The 17,697-nt window shown below is 41.2% G+C and overlaps 1 long non-coding RNA gene across 1 annotated transcript in view; it reads right to left on the minus strand.

Annotated features, from left to right (window-relative positions):
- LOC134731992 (uncharacterized) overlaps positions 1 to 17,075 on the minus strand; it is a 43,575-nt gene extending 26,500 nt beyond the window's left edge. Inside the window, exons 1-2 of the long non-coding RNA XR_010114773.1 lie at positions 16,908 to 17,075; positions 1,110 to 1,214 (exon numbers count right to left, since the gene is read on the minus strand). This is a non-coding gene — a long non-coding RNA (uncharacterized lncRNA). The remainder of the gene's footprint in view (positions 1 to 1,109; positions 1,215 to 16,907) is intronic.
- Between the last annotated feature and the right edge of the window lie 622 nt (positions 17,076 to 17,697).

The raw sequence follows: 17,697 nt of genomic DNA on the forward strand, positions 1-17,697 counted from the left end.
TAGGAAAACATGTGTCCCCGAAAGACTTGTTTGGGAGTGCACGTAGCAGCATTATTGATAGAATCCAATGAAGTAGAAACACTTCAAATGTTCACATACTGGTGAAAGGATATACAAATATAGTATACCCATGCAGTGGAATAAAGTGTAATGAAATACTAATAATACTGAAACATGGATGAACCTCAAAAATATTATGCTAAATAAGTAAGCCAGGTGCAAAACATCACATATAATTCTATTTGTAAGAAATATCCGGGAAAACAAGTCTATAGAGACAGAAGATAGATTAGTGGTTGCCTGGAGCTCAGCGTGGGAACAGGGATTGACTACAAACAGACACAGGGATCTTTTTGGGGTGACGATAGTGTTCTAAAACTAGATTGCAGTGACAGTTGCACGGTTATGTAAATTTACTAAAAATCTTGGAATTGTACACTGAAAACCAGTAAATTTTATAGTGTGTAGATTATATCTCAATAGAGCTTTAAAAATACAAAACCGTATCTAGCCTGATATATAGTCATTGATTAATAAATGTGACTCCTTCTCTTCCTCTTTAAGTACAGAGAGGCAAAATTGCATAGCAATTAAGAATCCAGGCCCTGAAGCTGAACCCTGGTCTTTCCACTTACTTACTAACCATGTATCCTTAAAAACATTACTTAGTCCCTCTAAGGCTCAGGCTCTTCATGGTGAACTGAAAACAACCACAGCTATCTCATGGAGTTTTACAAAGAATTAAATGAGGCCACACACGTAAGATGTGTAGCATACAATAAGCCCACAATCAATGACAGCAACATGGTCTTCCAGATCCAGGACCTCCTGTCTGCCCGTTTCTTATCTTTACAACAGTGGTTAAAACAGAGTTGTCTTTCCTCTTATTCTTCACTGATCCCCAAAACCTCTGCCCCTGACTCTGGGATTTTCTCTACAAAATTTTAGTTGGTTTATAGTTCTATCATATGGTCTAGGCTTGGAATACTGCTTAGCATTATCTGAACATGAGTTGCTAGCCACTTATATGAGAGTGTCACTTGGAGGTAGATAAGCAACTTTAATAACACTCAACATGGTAACATGCATGCTCTGTTGTATCTACTTACATATGGGAAGCTCGCTGCCCTTTTGCAGATGTTATCAAGTGGCTTCTAAGGCATTCCTGTCAGGTGGAAGGAGCAAGGACCGAGAAGAGAGCCTCCTTTTGCAGACTGATAAAAGGACGTACAGAGAATCAGGGAGGTTTGCAGGAATTATATGGCAAACAGATGGAGAGAGGTGACTAATGGGAAGGAGGTCCTTGAGGGTTCCTCACACAGTGGGGTCATACTCTCACATCCCTCTGGGCCAGGCACTTGGCGAGTAATCTTGATGTAGAAAACCAGAGTGGGTTCAGTCTGCCTTTCGCTTCCCCTCAGTGGAGAGAGTTCTAGGACACATCTGTCTGTCTTTAAGAAAAAACAACAGTGTGAATGTGGTGATTAATGTGGTCCTGTGGGCATTAGGCAGTGGTCAGGACCTTGGTGAGCTAGGGGATCCAGGCCCCTTTCAAAAGGAGCGTTTGTTCATCAGCCTCATTCTGTTGTTTCCACGTGGAAATGGGGCGTAGAGTGGCCAGAACTATACTTCCTTTAAAAGTTAGAAAATCAAGTTTTTGTGTGACATTTCCTAACTTTAAAATATTGCTAACTTTTTTTAAATGTTAGCCAAGCGAAATACATCGACCAAATAGATATAACCCCAGATCTAGCCCCTATTCTAAAGTAATCTTCTGTATTCATTATGTATGTTAAGCAGATGCTGAAAGGAGCTCATGAGGATGTAGTGGGTGGAGGGGATTCTTGCATTTAATAAAAGGTGGGATAGCTTATTATTGAGGACTCTTCCTTTTTGCTTTATTCTATTGTATTAGAGAACTGGAGGTAGTGTCCAAGCCTGAGGCTGCAGCCACATCCTGGTTGTCCCAACACTCATGTCACTGGTAGCATTTCGTAATGTGTTAAAATGTGTGCATGAGAATCACATCAGTTTTCCCTTCACTGGCATGCTACATTTTAATAATTGTTCAGATTTCATTTTTTTTAAAAAAGGAGGCTATTATAAGCTGTAAAACTCAGAAGGGCTTTGAAAAATCAGAGCCAATTGGAAAAGCTTTTGCATTAAATGCCTGTTCTGCATGGATGTGCTCAACTATGCTTCAGATGAGAGAGATGTTTTTGAAGAAATACCATCAGCTATTTTGATATGTTCTTTGCTGACACATATTCACTGCTGATTTCTTTCTTTCTTTTCTTTTTTTTGTGAGCAACAAGGCTGTTTATTTCACCTGGGTGCAGGGCTGAGTCGGAAAAGAGAGTCAGCGAAGGGAGATAAGGGTGGGGCCGTTTTATAGGTTTTGGGTAGGTAAAGGAAAAAGGGGGGTTGTTCTCTGGCAGGCAGGAGTGGGGGTCACAAGGTGCTCAGTAGGGGAGCTTTTGAGCCAGGATGAGCCAGGAGAAGGAATTTCACAAGATAATGTCATCAAGTCACCGCTGATTTCAATATCTCCCAAGCCAACTTTGCAAAATAGAGAACTTAAGTGGAAATAAAGTTATCTCTACCCACTATTGCTTGGAGATGTGTTGTAAAGCCTTAAAAGTGAATATGAGATTTGGAATTTAGAAAAGGAGCTCTTCTCACCTTTGGTCACTCATCTTTTTTTTTTTTTATTTTTTATTTTTTTATTTTATTTTATTTTTTTTTTAGCTGAGCTCTCTTGAGTTGTTTAGTAGCTTTCATGGGCTAAATCTGTGAAATTCATTACCCTCCCCACACAGTGCATGGCTGATGATGTCTCTGCTTAGTTTTGCTTTTTTCACTCATGTTTTTATTTTTAAGCCTAAGGGTTGCCCCGTGTTTGCATAGCTCAGCAGTTAGAGTGGACAGAGGTTGTGTTCAAATACTTCAAGCTAGTAAGACTTTCTCGGAACTGTGCGCGGGTAGAAAAGCATATTAAAAGTCTGGGTATTTTTCAAAGCTGTTCTGGCTTTGAATTTACACTGTGCTTTTTCTTGTGAGCTATGTGCACGTTCTTAGCCTCAAGATCAGCCAGGAGTGTGTGAACAGCTTATGCCAGATGAGCAGCTTCAGGCAGGAATACGTCTCTGTCAGACCAGTGGAGTTATTGACCCTCACTGCTGGTTGCCTTGAGTCATCACTTCTGCTGAAAATACCCTTGAGCATGGGCGTCTCCCACCTTTTTGAGCCCGGTGAGTCTACATTTACCTGGCAGAAAAGTTATGGTCTTTAGGCTCATCCTGCCCTCTTCAAGCTTCCATGTGAATTGAGCCTGAGTAGTGTTGGGAAGGAGTGCAGTCCCAGGCAAGCAGGCACCAGATTCCCCCTGTTCTGACCCAAAGTTGAGCAGATTTTCAAACATAAATGTTTCTCAGGTCGTTATATGCTGTTGTTCAACTTCCAACTCTGGGATGGTTGCTTTTGCTAATTTTGTCCAGCTTTATAGATGTTGTGGAGAGAGAGGATTTGTCCATCTCTTTACTTGGCTATTCCTGGAACTTGTGATAGATTTTGCTTTGCTTCACGCACTCCTGGCTACTGAGTCTTTCTCTCAAATGTCATTCCTATATCTACGGTCATGTCATTGCTTGCTTGCTTTGAGAACCGGACCTGCAATGTTTGTGCCAGTTACTAAGTTATTGGCACTTAGTTACAACCCTATCCCTTTGTTCTTAACTTTATGATGAAATTTTTGTTTCTGCTTTGTCCACTGGCTCCCTCTTAGGCCCTGCCAGTAGGGGGTGCTAGAGAGAGACGCCATGGCTGGATGGGGCCAGGCAGGACTTGCTCCTGGTTTGCTTCCCGTTTTTCGCAATGTTAACTTAGAATAGGTTGCTCAACTTTGGCATTTTGGACTGAGTCATTCTTTCTTGGGGGATGGTGTCTTGTGTGTTGTAGGATGTTTAGCAGCACCCTGTCCTCTACCTACTAAATTGTAGTACCAATCCCTCAGTTGTGACAATTAAGACTGTCTTCAGACATTGCCAAATGTTCCCTAGAGGGCAAAATCACCCCGGGTTTAGAACCACTGATCTAGAGTCTAGGTATAGACATACTTCTTCACTTTGGCAGCTGCAATTCCTTCCCTTGGCAGCAGCTGAATCCATTTTTGTAATACACTATAATGTATACAGGCAATGTATACATATTCCTTACTATAATGTATACATACAATGTATACCACCTAGCCACTAAATAAGATGACTTAGATCCATATTCATTTGACTTTAAAAGATTTCTGTAATAGAATAATTGAACAATAAAACAGGTTTCCAAAACAAAAAAGTAGAATTTCAGTGTGAGTGTTTGTGAATATGTGTGTATGCTGTGCAATTATGAATGCCTGGAAAGACCTTAACTAAGGTGTTCACGGAGGTGGGATTTTAGAAAACTTCTATTCTCTTTGTGTTTTTCTGAATTGCTTGAATTTTCTATATGTGCACAGGTTATTTTACAATGAAAAGTGATGTAATTAACATTGTTACCTCTTCCCCCTAAATAACCTGCCTCAGCCCCTCTGCACCTATTGTTACCTCCTTCCTTCTCTTCCCTGGACCATTGCAAAGCCTCCTAATTGGTTATCATGTTGTTGGTTTTGTACCCCTTAAATCCCATTCTTTATATTGCAGCCAGCCTAATCTTTCTAAAATGTAAATCTGACTGTCATTCCCTGGCTTAAAAGCCTTACATGGATCTCCATTGACAAGTAATAAAGTCAGTAGTCTTGAACTAGGCTCTTGGTGACAATGCAGTAGTTAAGGAATGAATTCTGGAGTTCATAGCCAAGTTTTACTACTTATTAACTGAATGACCTTGAACAAGTTAGTGAACCTCCGTTTTCTTTTCTGTGAAATGGGGATGATGACAGTATTTACTTGTATGATTACTGAGAAATTATATATATACATATATGTCTTTAAAACATGTATCTATAATATATCTTTTAACTGTATACATATGCATATATGTTTAATCACAGAACAGTATTTGGCACTCAGTAAGTACTGAATAAATGTTACCTTCTATTATTGCCTGTCTTCCACTACTCTCAATTACTTACGCAGTGCTTCAGCTGCAATACAGTTTTGTAAAACACCTTGTTCTTCCAAACATTTGTGATTCCAAATAATCCTGTTCCTGTTGCCTAAAATGCAAAGCCCAAGATCTTTTCTTCTTCATCCTAAGGCATTCCCAAGTGCTAGAAATAAAAATTGTTTTATTCCACTTCCCAGGCTACTCTATGCATGTGTTCATGAATATGCATTGGGAATGTCTGTTTATAAGGCTTTCCTCTCAATTGAACTTGAGCTCTCTAGGGCAAGGATCTTGGCTTGTTTATCACAGTGCCCATTAAATACATGGCATTCAGTAAATGTTATTAAATAAGTGAACAAAGGAGAAGACTCCATTCTTTGAGACTCCTTTTGTGTTGTGGTTCTACCTTCACTGGTGAGAGTGGTTTCTACTTGTGTGCCATCTTCCTGCCTAGGTTGTAACATCTTTTGTAGATGCACAATGGGCCCTTATGTATTCCTTACATTGCATCAGCTCAGAACTGTAATACAGTACAACTACAGCACTTCCTACCTTCTACTGTGGTTAGTTGTGCATGTGACTAGCCCACCTACTAGACTGCATTTTTTTCAAGGCAGGAGCTGCCTTGTTAATTTGCCTCCCAGTCTCCCAACATATATTAGTGACATAGCAGAAGAAGCACTGGATTGGTATTGGTAGGAGTCTTGGGGCCCAGTATTCCAAACACATGCTTTATTGTAAAGAGGCATTTTCCTTGAATCTGGTAACTGTACCCAAAATTATTTAAAGCCTGTAGGACCCATGTTATAACAAAGTGATACAACTTTTTTTTATAGCCTATTGGTTTGAATTTAGAAGCAAATGCTGTGCTTGGATTGTAAGAGCATGACTGATTTTCAGTGATCTAGTTTGAGGTCGTTGGAGGGAAACTTGTTCTGGTGAGGCACAGCCCATGTATTTCTGGCTTTTCCCCATAAGAATTGCAACTCAGCCCAAGTTCGTGCTATGAAAGGTTGCCTTTTGAATATCAGTTTCATGAAGAGGCTTTCCCTAATTGCCCTCTGTACAGGATTGGCTTTTTTTGAGGGACATTACTCTATCCTCAGCTCCTCTAACTATGCCAGGTACATGGTAGGAGGCCCCAAAATGTTTGTTTCCTTATCCAGAGCAGCCTGCAGTAACAGGGAACTACTCTGCTCTGCTCTTAAACCTGCTGAAACTCTCTGATAGAACTGAGTCCGTTCCCTGCCAGGAGAAGCTCCCAGAGCCATTCAGAGATAGACAGACTGGGTGACAGCTCTTACCACCCCTCCTTATCCCCTGGCCTACCTGCAACTGCACCTGCCTAGGGTAGTGGGAACAGTGACCCTGATTCTACCTCAAACCACAGACCCTCTTGTTTCTACCTGCCATTAGGTCTCACAGAGGCTGCAGGTGGCAATATAGCTTACTTTTGTTCATTTGTATTTGAAATGCCTTTTTCTCTGTGGAAGAACTCTTTAAGAAAAAAAAGGTATCTTCTTTTATTTCCTCCTTCAGGACTAGGGAATTTGTCTCTAGTAGATGGAAGGGAATTCTCTAAACAGATTGAAATATAGTGGAGCATGGAGACTTGCCTTCTCTCCTTAACTCTAACTTCACCAGCTGTGTTCATGGACAACTGACCTTGGTACCCTGAAGCTTAATGTCCTCAGCTGAGCAACAGGGATATGCATGCCTTTTCTGCTAAACTCACAGTGAGTTAGCCTGTGTCTTACTGGAAAGAATCAGGGTTCTAATAATCAACCTTTACATGTAATGTCTTGCAGAAAGCATCAGCCGCCACGTACCCCAGGTGCAACCCAATTCTCACTTCCTGCAGCTGCTGTCACAGATGGTGATCAGACCAATGAGAAGACTGATGATCCATAGGCTCTGTTACATTGCAGTAATGTTGAGTGTACAGCATGGAGAGATATTACATATGCATGCACGCATGTAACCACCATATCAACATATAGAGTAGCTCCAGCACCCAAGCAATTTCACTCATGCCCCTCTCAGTTTGTACTTCCAGAGACATCCACAATTCTAACCATCAATTTGTTTTGCCTGTTCTTGGGCCTCATATATAGGAATAACATAGTATGTTCTTTTAGCCTCTGGCTTCTTTCAGTCTGTGGAAATGGATAAACTTGATGGGATTCATTATATGTTGAACCTGGATTGCAGTTCCTTCTTATCTGTTGACTTGAATGAGTCTTTAGAGGGAGCCAGACACTGTCCTGCATGCTGTACATGTATTATCTCACTTCATTCTTAACACTAAGGTAGGGACTTTTCCTTTCATAAATAAGGCTCAGAGAAGTTAAGTAATTTGCCTCAAGTCACAGAGCTATTAAATGTTGAAGACAGAATTCTTGTTCAGTTTGGGTTCCAGAGCTTGAGCTCACTAGCAAGGGCAAGAGCTTGACAGGCTTTCAGAATTAGATGAAATCAGATTTGTCTCCAGTTCTATTTTGAAGGTTGTGTGATGATTGTGTGGTTATTCACAAAGGGGTCTCTATGGGAACTTGCCTTTCATTTGAATATTCTATCAGAATATTTCCTCTCCCCTGCTTAATCATTAGGATTTCTCACCCGTGCGTGCTTGTGTGCACTTGTATGTGTGTAGATTCGACCCTCCTTGCCTTGCCTGTGCCTGCATTTGCTTTGGGATCCAGACCTGCTTCTTTCTGGCCTCTGCAGGAGACTGCTTTCTCCAGGCCTTGCCTGAAAGATTAAGCTGCTTAACGATGTCTTCCTCCTCCTTCCGGGGTGTGATCTTTGATGAAGGAATCAGACAGACCTCTGTCTGACTGTGTGGCTACTTTCCCATTCTCAGTTTGTGGGGGTTTCTAAGGAAACACAAGCTGCAGTAGATTTTTCTCTCCAGTGTGTGTAGTCTGACTTGCTGTCCTCCCACCTTCGAGTCTCACCTTCTTCCCCTGGTGATGGATGACTCCTTGTCTGGGGTGTGAGATTGGAGATAGAGCAGCCTTTGGTAGAGCGTGGGGGACCATCCTGGATGTGGACTGAGAGTTTTAGCTTTGAACGAGCCAGGACTGATACCTAGGCTCACAGGGGTTTTCCCAAAAACTCACCCTGACTTTTCTCTTTTGTAAAATCATCCTTTGAATTTATCTGTGCTCTGTATAGCTTTCCTTCTAAACATAGTATTCATGCCTTTCCCCCCTGGGCTCTGAACTAATCCATTACGTTTGGATAAGACATAGACAATGGGTAAATGCCCCCTTGCAGGCTGGAGAATTAAATAGATAATCTGAGCTCTGTTTGGGTCTGTGGCTCAGTGCATAAGGTAATTTGTAAAAGGCTTTGGTCTTCCTTTCTCCATGCAAATGAAGAGAATAAGTAAAGGAAAAAAGGGAAGGTGGGTGAACCTTTTTGAATACTGGCATTAGAGTCACTAGGACAGGCAGAATATAGCTTTTCATTTAACCCCTTGTGGGCTGTTTTCCCTAAGTAACTTTCCTTAATCAGGAAAGATCAGCATTTGCAGTAATTGCGCAATTGATTCCTACCCAGTGCATTAAGTCCCATGTACTATAAATTTGTTCCTTGTTCATCACTGTATTCCCAGTGCCCATAAGTGTTAGCTCATAATAGTCATTTAATAAATATTCTCAAATGTTTGTAGAGTTGTTCATTAACAGTATAAAAGTTATTTGGGTAGAGAATTGTTGCAATGAAGTAGAAAGATCATGGACTAAAAAGATGGTACAGACCATCTCCCCTGGTGATTTCTAAGGCCCTGTCAGATTTGGTTCTGGATTCCAGCAACTCAGTGTTTACCTAGTCCAGGTAATTAAGCTCTGAGTCGATCACTGCCCTCCGCCACAAGTCATTCTCTATGCCTAGAACACCCTCATTTTCAAGCTGTCTCCTTTTCTACAAAGCACTTAAACAAGGCATCATGGTGCCTGTTCCCATGCCTCTTGGGGCCAGCCACCCAAATCCAGTGACTGGAACTCACTAAACTCACAGACGAGGAAGTCACAGATCTTCACAAAGAAACCTGGGCCTGCTGTCAATTACCATTTCCTCACGCCGGCCTCAGCATGGCCTCTGAGAGCACAATGTACACAAAATTATAGTGTTATCACACAGGCTGGTGCCCGCAGTGAGGGCAGCCGCTTAGGAAGGCGCACACCAGGGGCAGGAAGGCACAAAGGCCATTCTGAGGCTACAGTCACATGCATTCATATTTTCAGCAGAGGGGAGCTGAAATACAATTTCAGTGAAGATTGCATTATGGATTATTGCTTGAAAAAGCTTTGGCAAAGGACTAAGGAGAGTCTTTCTTTTCCAGAGGGGGCTTTTTCCTCCATAGGGGTTGAGGGAAATGGGAGGAAAGGGAAGGCTTTTGCTTCTATTTTCTGCAGGTGACGTGGGATGCTTTAGTGATAATGTGTGACAGCTTCCTAAGCAAACCACCATGTGACTCTGTGTATGTGTATTTTATTTGAATAACTCAGACCCTGTTCGGTAGGCAGAGCAGATGCTGTTACTACCATTTTACACATGTAGAGACTGAAACTCAAAGAAGATAAATGGCTGTGCTCTTGTAATTAGCTAGTACCATTATAAAGTTGAAATTCCCTCACTTAGCTTGCAACCCCTTGTTATTCTGATTCCTACTTATCACTTCGGTCTCCTCTTGCGGCGTGATTTTCCTCTCAGTCTAATCTCCTTCCACAATCAACCTGTGGACCTTTGATGCATCGTGTTCTTCCTTTCCTCCGCACTTTGCACATGCTGTTCCCTTCTGCGCAGCCTGCCTTCTCCTTCACCTACTTCTTCCCTGTCTTTCAGATCTTGCCTTACACAAAAAGCTTCCCTGACCTCTCAGGACTGGGTACCCTGCCCTGTCTGTATGATACCATGCACCCAGAGTCCACTCTGTTCTTAGCACTTTGTACTGAAATTGTGCATTAACACTTCTGTCTTTCTCACTGGACTATGGTTCCTTGTGGAACAAAAAACACCCTGAATTGCTCCATTGATTCTACAAGTGAGTGGGAATAGAGGGTGTAGGAGGAAAAAGTTAAGGGCTTAGCACGCCGTAAGAAACTAGCTACACTTGAAATATGCCCAGGTTGGGAAGGGCTAAGATACACAGCAATGTCAGCCACTTCAAGGCAAATGAGAAGCTACTTTTTTTGCTACCCCTGAGGCATCTAGTTTCACTTCTCCATCTAAGGCGCTGCTTAGGACCCAATCACTTCATCTCATGTGAGCCTCAATTTTCTCATTCAAAAATGGAGAAGCAAGTGCTAGATAAAGTGAGATAAGAATGGGAAAGTATGTTGTAAGGCTTTATTTATAAAGATTTATTTACCAAGATTTATAAATAAATCTTTGTTAGTATTATGCAAAAATCTCCAAAACACCATTGATGAGTGAAATAGTGTTGTGATCTCATTTGTGTAAAAAATAATTATGAAACAAAAAGACTTACCCTTTTGACAAAGTCGGAAAACTGGACTTCAGAAAGTACTCTCTTCCTCGTAAGACAACAGACAGGCAGAAAGCAAAATGCCACATTCATGAACAGAAGAGATTTCACTATTGGGAGGCATTGTATTCATTCTCAAATGGAAGAATTTTAAATACCACCAGGAGTGTTAGTTTGGAAGCAGCGTTGCTTGGAAATCTTTCATCATGAAGTCATTTATTGAATATGTTCCTGCCAAATTTCACTCTCTGCTGATCACCTGCAACGTGCCAGGCATTGCTTCACGCACTCCTGGCTACTGAGTCTTTCTCTCAAATGTCATTCCTATATCTATGGTCATGTCATTGCTTGCTCTGATAACTGGACCTGCAATGTTTGTGCCAGTTACTGTTTGTCACTTAGCTACAACCCTACCCTTTTGTTCTTAACTTTGTGATGAAATTTTTATTTCTGCTTTGTCCACTGGCTCCCTCTTAGGCTCTGCCAATAGGGGGTGCTACAGGGAGACTCCATGGCTGGATGGGGCCAGGCAGGACTTGCTGCTGGTTTGCTTTCCGTTTTTTGCAGTGTTAACTTAGAATAGGTTTTCAACTTTGGCATTTTGGACTGAGTCATTCTTTCTTGGGGGATGGTGTCTCGTGTTATAGGATGTTCAGCAGCACCCTGTCCTCTACTTACTAAATTGTAGTACCCATCCCCTAGTTGTGACAATTAAGACTGTCTTCAGACATTGCCAAATGTTCCCTAGAGGGCAAAATCACCCCGGGTTTAGAACCACTGACCTAGAGTCTAGGTGTAGACATACTTCTTCACTTTGGCAGCTGCAATTCCTTCCCTTGGCAGCAGCAGAATCCAGGCTGCATTTTTCCAACACCTGCAGACAGCTTTGTCACACCTCAGTTAGGTAACGTTAGTACCAGCTGACATCCTCAGAGGTCTGGGCCGGCCCTGAGGCCCTCTTCTGAGCTGAGACACCAGCCCTGGCTGACTAGTGCCCTTTTTTGGAGATCTGATTTTAACACCACCACCTGCCAATGGGTTTTCTCCTCTAAGTCTCTAGGTTTTTTCCTTTGTCCTTTCCCTATAGGGGCAGTAGCTACTTCTTGCAATTGCTACTTTCATGATGCCTTAGCATTCCTTTTAATCTCTCAGTTACTTAGCTAATAATTTTATACCTTCTTAACACTTTTGTCCATTAAAGTCTCTATTCCAAAATAACTGGGATAATTTCTCTGGCATCTGACTGATACAGTGTTCTTTCTCCCCACCAACTCTTTCCTTCTCTCTCTTCTCCTTCCATTCCCTTTTCTTCTTCTCTACGTGGTAAACTCCTACTCTCTTTTAGAGCTCTGACAATTACTCCGCTTTTCTGGAGCATTCTGGACTCTAATAGGCAGAGCCAGTCACCCTCCTTTAGTCTCCTGGTACTTGGTACAGGTGCTTCTTACCTGTGGCAGAGCCCTGTCTATATATATCTCTGTTTTTCCTGCCAGGTTGTAAAGTCTTGAGAGCAGAAACCACATCACATTCCTTTCTGTATTCCTAGCACATTGCTAATGAATGAATGAATGAATGAAGAACTGCATGACACAGGACTCCTGTCTGTTTCAAGCCCGGTGATCTTGTGGTGCATTTTTCTGCTCCTCACATTCTGCCTAGATTGTAGTCTCAGTGAGGGTTGGGATGGACTCTGCTGTACTCCCTTCAGTGGCTGACCCAACACCTTGACAGCCATTGTGTTGAGTTTTTCTAACTGAGTTTTTTTTGCTCAATAGATATTAAGCTCCTCCGGATAGGGGTTTTTCAGTAAAAAGGAGTTTCTTACTGAATATTTGTTGAATGACTTGCTGAAGGTAACCAAAGGAGGTTTCAAAGGAAAGCCCTTGAAGGGTGGGGAGGGTTTTTTAAAATGAAGGCTTCATCCTTGGTGATGGATCAGGGATAACATGAGGAAACACAAATAAGTTGTTTAGGGAATCACTGACTATTTGAGTCTGGTAGAAGGCAGGGAACATAGGAAATTTAAAAGATGAGGCTGCAAAGGTAGATAGGATATAGATTTTGGACACCCTGAAGAAGGATAAACACAAGGTGCAGTAGTTTTGGGGGGAGTCCTGGTGTAAGGGAGTGTTATTACCAGGCTTCACTTCTTGGGATAGGCCCTCAGCACACTAGTCGAGAAACTGGGTGGAGGCCATTCAGGAGAAGCTGTGTGCTGTCAAACACGACAGGATGGGTTAACACAGAGAACAAGGCTCCTGCAATCCTGGCAGCTCTATTCTGTAAGAAGCAGATTCTTTTTGTGGAGGAAGATGAATACTCCATCCTATAGACAATGGAGACCAAAAGGAGGTGAGAAAAGGAAATAATAGGAATGTAACAATCACCCCACATTACAGTTCCAGGTTGAATGGTTCAGTTTCAGCTTTTTTTGGTCTAATTATCACAGAGGTTTTCAGATTTTGATGTATTTCATAAGATATGAAAGACAATAATAAAACAGTGTCTATATTGGCTTTCAAGCAGACTTGTGTGGCAGGGCCAACAGCAGTGTGTAGAATTCAGCTGGGATCTATTTCAGGAGGGAGTAGGAATCCATTATAATTCTTAAAAGAGAGAAAACAACAGCAGCCTGGGTATGACCTGCTCATCATGATCTCTGCAATGTGGATAATGATATCAGCTTTCCTTTGTGTTCCAGGGCTTTTTGGAAAATCAAATAAGATGAAAGATGTGGAAGTACTTTGTAAATCAGTAAGTGCCTATAAAATCCATCCACTCATTCAGCAAACATGCTAAAGTTGTCCTGTATGACAGAAATATTATCAGGCACTCAGGGGTAAAGGCATGAATGAGACATGGTCTCTGTCTTTTGAATCTCTAGATGGACAGGTAGGCTTTGACAAAGATACTTGCCATGCCATAAAAGAAGGTTCACACATTTTATAAGAAATTGTCACTAATATTGCACTTAGTAAGATGAGCCTGGTTGCTAGTGGCTGCCAATTTTTTGTTTTCTTTCTAGAAGAGTACTCAGAAGGAATGTCATGTGGTCCAGATTTGGAGCTTTGAAGACAAAGGATAAAGTTTCAAGTTCATTCTCTGTCATTTAATGACTGTGTGAATTTTGACAGGCCACTTGCTTCCTCACCTGTACATAACTCTTTCTATCTAACTCAGAAGGTTACTGAGATAACTATATTGGCTAATAGATGTTGAAGTGCTTTTAAAACTGAAACTTACTACTCGTATGCTGTGAATGGTTTGTTGAGAATAATAGAAAAAACTGGTAATATTGTCTTTCATAGTCATTGCCATGAATGGCTCTTTAATTAAGGATAAGAAAACTGGCACTAAATGTGTAGTAAGGAAATAGTATATGTCTGATGTTGCAATAGGGATTAACATGATAGAGCTCATGTAATCCTAATGATAACCTTGTGTGACAGGCATCATTCTCCCCATTTTGCAGAGAAGACTGAGAGGCAGAGATTTGCATGCATGTTCCTAAGGTGCACAGGTAGTACTTTGAAGGGAGAGGAGCTGCCCAGGAGGAAGGCTTGTGCCTGATGTGCCAATGATCAATGTCATTCTTCAAACTTCCCTTTACCCCTTCCTTTACTGCTTCCAATGGCTTTGTTTTGGGATGCAGATTCACTGTGGTATTTCTCTTTACCTTCTCTCTGATGAGACAGTGGTAGAGTGGAGTAGGGATCTTGTTAGGCAAATACTTGCCCAAGAATCAACCCTTCATATACATGGACAAGCATCCAGGGATAATGAAATTCCACCTTGTAGAATGGTGGGTATACTATGTTCCTGCGTGAGCTTATGAGAATTTCCCTTTCCATGTGTATCCTCTTCAGGACATCACTGAGTAACATGGAAATGAGTCAAAAAAAATGCTGATTTTACCATATATTTGCCTGATGTATCTGATCTTCTTTCTCCACCCCACCTCAAAACCCTTTAATATTTTTACTCATTTTCACCCTGGAATCAACCTGTTCCTGATTTCTGTGCTTTTTCATATCTTGTTCTCTCTGCCTGGGATATTCTTCTGTTCCTTAAATCTCTGATAAAGACCTACTTGTTCTTCAGAACCTGGGTCAAGAAGTTCCTTCCCCACAGAGTTGGTTGTTTCCTAATCTTTGCTTCAACTGTTCTTCCAATGGATAGACTTTTACCATTTATCCAGCTATATTGAAATGTGTATTTACTTGTCTTTCTTCCTTACTGGAATTAACTCTCCAGGGAAAGGGGCTGCAAATTATTTCCTTCTTTATCTTCAGTATCTAGCAGGTACTTTGCACATAGTATGCATTCAGGAACCATTTGCTGAATGAATGCACAAAAGAATGAATGAGTCTGTAAGGCAGCGTTCTGGCCAGGGTATGCAGACACAGGGCAGACACTGTTAAGATAGCCTTCTATGCAATTTCATTTTCTTGTTTACAAATTTTCAAGATATTTGGTACTTTTTGGTTGACTTAGAGAAGAATACTTAACAAAAACTATGGTCTTATTCACTTCTCAAAAGAAGACATTTATGCAGCCAACAGACACGTGAAAAAATGCTCATCATCACTGGCCACAGAGAAATGCAAATCAAAACCACAATGAGATACCATCTCACACCAGTTAGAATGGTGATCATTAAAAAGTCAGGAAACAACAGGTGCTGGAGAGGATGTGGAGAAATAGGAACACTTTTACACTGTTGGTGGAACTGTAACCTAGTTCAACCATTGTGGAAGACAGTGTGGCGATTCCTCAGGGATCTAGACCTAGAAATACCATTTGACCCAGCCATCCCATTACGGGGCATATACCCAAAGGATTATAAATCATGCTGCTATAAAGACACATGCACATATATGTGTATTGTGGCACTATTCACAATAACAAAGACTTGGAACCAACCCAAATGTCCAACAATGATGGACTGGATTAAGAAAATGTGGTACATATATACCATGGAATACTATGCAGCCATAAAAAATGATGAGTTCATGTCCTTTGTAGGGACATGGATGAAGCTGGAAACCATCATTCTCAGCAAACTATCGCAAGGACAAAAAACCAAACACCACATGTTCTCACTCACAGGTGGGACTTGAACAATGAGAACACTTGGACACAGGAAGGGGAACATCACACACCAGGGCCCGTCGTGGGGTGGGAGGACGGTGGGGGAGGGAAAGCATTAGGAAATATACCTAATGTAAATGATGAGTTAATGGGTGCAGCACACCAACATGGCACATGTATACATATGTAACAAACCTGCACATTGTGCACATGTACCCTAGAACTTAAAGTATTAAAAAAAAAAAAAAAACTATGGTCTTACTAAAACTTAGTGGAACTTACCTTGAGTTTGTTTGGTACAGCAAAGTGAGCCTCTCAACCTGCTCCCACTTTTTTTTTTTTAAACTTCCCAGTCTTCGTATTTTATCTAAACCCAAATTCACTGCCTTGGAGAGTGTGAATCCAAGAAGAAATCTTTTGGGGCAAGTTGCCACATTTTATCTATGCTCCTTTTTTCATTTTATCCTGTCTTCCAGTTATTTTTAGTAAAGTACTTATCAGGTGGGGAGAAGCTTGACTGTGAATAGCGGATGGAAAAGAGCTATGAAATGCCTTGCTCAGACAAAGGAGATGCTTATTTAAACTGCTGCATTATTTAATTTGTCTGCTGCTTCTGGGGTTTGTAGGCACATAGAACCTGTGAGTCTAAGACCTTGACCCTTAGAGATTTTGGAGTAGAGACATGGTAGAGAATATGTGGGTGCCTTGGGGCCAGGCATAACTGGTTCAAATCTTGGCTCTACAACTTCCTGGCTATTAAGTATGAGTAAGTTTATTAGCCTCTCTGAAGTTTTCTTCCTTTATCTGTACAATGAGAAAACTAACACTTATTTTGCAGTGATTTGTAAGTCTTAGAGATGATACATTTAAAACACTTGGTACATAGAAGGCTTTCAATGAATGGAAGCTAATGTAATCACTGGCTCTCTCCCTCTTACTTTTTGAGTAACAATAGAAATTTACCCTGAAGAGTATTTAAACCTTTCTTTGTGGCTGAAAGCATCACCAGTAAGCAACTGACTTAGCATCATTATAGAAGAAGTTTTTTTCTATTTCTGTTATTCTTTATGTTAGCTACCTTGATTTCAAGATGAAAATGTGGTGTTTTAAGGTTGAACTCATATTTATCAGTAAAAGGCTGCAAAAATAATAGTGTGAGTGTGGTGGGTAGGGGAGCAGAGAAGAAGGCTTTGTGAAAACTCCCCCTTCGGTAAAAATCACCTCCTACCTTGTAGCAAGGTGTGTGTGCATATGTGCAGCTCTTGGTTTCAACACTCAGTTGTCGATTTAAGGTTCCAAAGGTGCTATTTTGCCCTGGGGAACTGTTTGAGTTGTATCAGGTTGATGGTTCAGGGCCCGAGTATGACTCTTGTCAAATTTGGGATCCGAAGCCCTGTATGAACCTGGCTTAGTATTCAGGAAACGTATCCATAGCAGCCGCTGTCAGGGTAATTATCACTAAGGGCAGACAGTTGATGGCTTCCTTCCTGCTATATGCCTGCCCTAAAGTCTTAAAAATAGTGGCCTCCATCACCACCCACTTGCAAGGTAGAATAAAGCCTTTTCTTCTTTCCATAGATAGTAGCCCTCCTGCCTCCCTTAGTTATAATTATGTGATAATAATCAACACTTATGTTCTTCCTCCTTCTTGGAGGCTATCCCTATTAGAATCTCTTGTTCACTAGAACAAGAGAATCTTTTGTTCATGTCTATTCATAAAACTTGTACCTCTTTGTTCTTACTATCTGCTGATCAGAGAGAGACAGAAAATTAATAAGTAGACAAGAAACTTTTAGTAAGAAGTACTATGAAGAAAATAAAAGAGATAGTAGAATGGAGAGAAAGGGGTAGAAATTATTACCATTGTAGGGTGACCAGGGGAGAACTGTTTGTGGACGTGATATTTAAGCTGAGGCCTTAATAGCAAGAAGAATCATATGAATTCGCATGAAGAACTTGGAGTAAAGACCATTCCAGGCAGTGGAACACCTCACACCACAGCCCTGAGACAGGGGAGA

This window comes from Symphalangus syndactylus, chromosome 19, assembly GCF_028878055.3.
Source record: "Symphalangus syndactylus isolate Jambi chromosome 19, NHGRI_mSymSyn1-v2.1_pri, whole genome shotgun sequence".
Lineage (NCBI taxonomy): Eukaryota > Metazoa > Chordata > Mammalia > Primates > Hylobatidae > Symphalangus > Symphalangus syndactylus.